At 44.8% G+C, this 4,134-nt stretch overlaps 1 long non-coding RNA gene across 1 annotated transcript; it reads right to left on the reverse strand.

The window, feature by feature from the left end:
• Positions 1-948: 948 nt before the first annotated feature.
• Positions 949-3,530, reverse strand: LOC124275870. Its single transcript, XR_006898368.1, has 3 exons — positions 3,520-3,530; positions 2,251-2,252; positions 949-1,102 (listed from the first exon to the last, which is right to left on the reverse strand). It is a non-coding gene; the product is annotated as an uncharacterized LOC124275870 (long non-coding RNA).
• Between the last annotated feature and the right edge of the window lie 604 nt (positions 3,531-4,134).

The raw sequence follows: 4,134 nt of genomic DNA on the forward strand, positions 1-4,134 counted from the left end.
TGTTCAACTACAGACCTACAGGAAACACAGCACTGATGAATCCACGTGGTATCCTGACAAGTACCAGCACAGAGCATTTATCCTGGTGACAGACTACTCATCACACAGAGTCATCCATCTGACAGAGTCAGGACAGCTTGTTAGAAACATACCGACATGTTGGCTGGTGTGTGTGGTATCCACGGGGACTGTGTGTTATGGTCGTATGTACTTGTGTACATCAAATGGAGTGAAAGGTGGTTACATGTAGAGTGGAGTGAACATATCCTAACTTTCTTTCTTTCAATAAACTTGGTCAGGGGACAATAACTTGGGGATTCATGCGTAATGCTATATGTCGCTGTGTGTTTACCTTTAAACAGTATTCCACCGGATAAGATAAAATCACATTATTCTCTATTGTTTGAGTCCACTAATATAGTTTGTATTATCTGAATGGAAATGTGCTTAAGATTGAATCAGACGATGTCTTCGCACATGATATTTCATTTAGTGTAATCTACACAGCAAGAACTCTGATGTTTACTTAGCTATTGTTTTTCCACTCATTAATTATCTGTTATTGAAAGATATTCAGACGTTTCGGCGGATCACAAAGATCCAGACAGAGATTGTCACCGTTCTATTTCCGGTCAAGTGCAACGTTAAGCTATGGCCCAAATCAAACCGGTGTTGTATAGGCAGATCATATTGCCACGGAGCTGGAAAACAGCTCATCCAGTTTAGCATTGCTACCAAACTTTGTCCCTGATTTCTGCACTTATCACCAAGGTGTGGGATCAGGTTGTTCTGACAAAGCTACTTTGAGCCTCCGAAGAGTCCTTGGGCGATAATGACCGTTTGCAGCTTCGACTCCTGAGAGTTTCTAGGACGTCAGTCCCTGTCCCACAACGAAGAACTTATGTGATACATGTGTGGTTTCACCATAGGCACGATGAGAGTCGAATCCATGAGCGACATGAGGCCAATGACTACAACCGGACAGCTCTGATCATGTATCCTTTGCGGCCGTCAGATTGTCGATAACATATGAGCTCTGATCAATGCGGAATCGTTGAGACCGTCCAGATCTCTGGGTAATTTATAGCCTAATTAGTCTTCCCTATTACGCTGCACTTATAGCTCGATCGTGTGGAATATTAGGGCCGTCACATTATCTGGGCAGTCAACGATTTGATCACGTTGAATCCAAAAATATTAGCCAACCCCGTAACGCGGACAATTTGATTACGTTGAATTCCAGATGCTGTCAGGTCGCTGGAAAATTCGGACAATTTGATCACGTTGAATTCCCTGATGCTGCCAGGTCGTTGGAAATTGGACAAGTTGATCACGCTAATTCCGGATGCTGCCAGGTAGCTGGTAACTGGACAATTTGATCACGTTGAATTCCGGATGTTGCCAGGTAGTTGGAAATTGGACAATTTGATCACGTTGAATTCCGAATGTTGTCCAAAGGTCGATGGAAACTGGACAATTTGATCACGTTGAATTCGAATATTGTCAGGTCGATGGAAACTGGACGAATTTGATCACGTTGAATTCCGGATGTTGACAGGTCGTTGGTAATTGGCCACCAACCAACGCGACGACCTTCACGCATGCATTAACCGCTCCTGCAGCTTGACTAGGGGGACGCCGCCACCAAGATAAACGTTCTCATCTCAGACGCCCCTGCTACCCATGGATGCGGTGGCGGTCGTATTAGAGGAGGCGGGAGGGGATGCTCTAACAGATGACTGTCTTGGCTGAACCCACTTGCGTTCACCTGCCAGGTGGTAGACTGACATCTAGTCCATCAATTGAATTTTCCCTTTTTTTAAAAACAGTCACTTCAAATGGTTGTCTCTGGTCGAAATCCTTGATTTTTGCACGTCAATCTCTAGGGTTTAATATTTAATGGTTTAAATGATAATTTCTTAAACATATTACTAAAATTAACATACTGAGCCCCTCTAACACCTGCATGGCATCCATATACTGTTCGTTTGTCTACACATGCCTCTTTAAAGAATGATAGAATTACTATATACATGTCGAGAGGTGGTGGGTAGCCTAATGGTTAAAGCGATCCGCTCGTCACGCTAAAGACCCGGGTTCGATTCCCCATGGCTACAATGTGTGAAGCCCATTTCACGCGTGTCCCCACCGTCATATTGCTGGAATATTGCTAAAGCGTCGCAAAACCATACTGAGCTCACTCCTCCACAATACATTCATGGGCTGAACATTCAGTACAGCACATGCCACTACTATACTGGGACCTACGTCTTTTATTGACTGCCCATAGGTTCTGCAACCACCAATAACTGACACCAGATGGCGCCTGTATCATATTATCACATGTGACACGCTGCCTCGTTGAACATGCATACAGCTTGTGTACGCTTTTACATATATATCTGGGACTTGTTTCACAAAGCTGATCGTAGCGCTCTACTGACTGTCGGACTAGTTTACCTCGGTTTCGTAAAGCTTCCGTCATGCTTACCTATGGCTCGGGGACAATTTTCTCTGTACCTGAGGGACATCCTGTGGCGGTACCAGTAAAAAAATGTACCCGTGAAGATCCGGGTTAGAACTGGTCTTCAGTAACCCATGCCTGTCGTCGTACGAGGCGACTAACGGGATCGAGGTGGGTCAGACTCGCTGATCGACTTGGTCAGTAGCTCATGTTGTTTATCACCGGATTATTCTGGTCCAGATTAGAATATTTACAAGACCGCCGCCTGCTGGAATATTGCTGGAGTGCGGCGTTAAACAACAACCAACCGGAACAACGTGCGTCACTGAATGTTTTTCGAGGGTATGCGGAAACAGCCGAAGCGATCATTAACGTTTAGTGCCGTAGATTGGACTTATCATGTCCAGTAACATATTCTGCAAAGCACTGTAATGGTTGATAACACCTGGCTAGATATCACACAAAGCATGACATCTGCTGTCAAAGCCAATTTTGAATGGAAACAGTTCTCCCACCGTGAAACCAGGCAGCTTACAACACCGGCAGACAAACACATCTAAAGAGCTGGACCAAGACCAGGTAAATGAAACAGTCATGAAATATGTATCACATATTTCTTGGGTTGTAATCATTAAATTATCTGAACCGTAGAATCCCCAGGATATTTGGCACCGTCTGAATAAACAACAAGATGAAATTCCATTTCGTGACCAACTCGTGTTATTCCGGGACAATCGAGATATACTTGGGCCCGGGGCGAGGGCGAGTGGTGACGGAATGGAAGAAATTCTCTGCTGTGTGCCTTAATCGAAGGGACGCAACTCCTGACTGCTTAATTGAGCACCAGCACCAAGAGGTAAAATGTTGCGACCCAGAGTGTATAGGCGTTTTATCACAGGAAATAAATGAGCTGGCCAAGTCACACGTTTAAAAGAGAGAGGTAAGATACGGTCAATATCTAGACGTCTCTCCAAGACGCCAGGCAGTACAATAAGCGTCCGACCGAAACATTCCGCCAATGAAATATGTTGTCTTTAAATTATATGCTTAATAACAATGCTGTTATTCCTGGCAACTGATTTCTAAATATGTGGAGTTTACAAGACTGAAGTACATTACGAAGATGTTTGGAGCCGGATGTTTTACTGTAGATGAGACTAAGGAGACATTTGATGAACGTATCATCTTATCCACTCTCTGTCGAGGTGTATATCTTAATACATAATTTACTTTCTCAACGAAAAAAATAAATTACTGGAACCAAGCTGCAGAAACTATAAGACGCATATGCTTTTGCGGTGTTATAAAATTAACAAGCTGTCAAGTGAGTTTGGGGATCACAGCATAGGCGGATCCAGTGTGTGTGTGTGTGTGTGTGTGTGTGTGTGTGTGTGTGTGTGTGTGCGCGCGCGCGAGTGCGTGCGTGTGTGTGTGCGTGCGTGTGTGTGTGTGTGCAGGGCTGCACTGCACCTCCCTTTATCCTGAGGGGTACCTTAGAGTGACCATTGAAGCCTTTGGTGAGAATGAAGAGTCACCCACTTCTCAATGGTGTGCGCGCGTGCACACTTGCACCTGCACACGCACACACACACACACACACACACTCTCCCTTTCTCAAAAGGCTGTATCCGCCCTGCATGGTGTTTCCGTACAGATATTCGGGCCACGGG

This window comes from Haliotis rubra, unplaced genomic scaffold (assembly GCF_003918875.1).
Source record: "Haliotis rubra isolate DU_JTF1 unplaced genomic scaffold, ASM391887v1 Scf2033, whole genome shotgun sequence".
NCBI lineage: Eukaryota > Metazoa > Mollusca > Gastropoda > Lepetellida > Haliotidae > Haliotis > Haliotis rubra.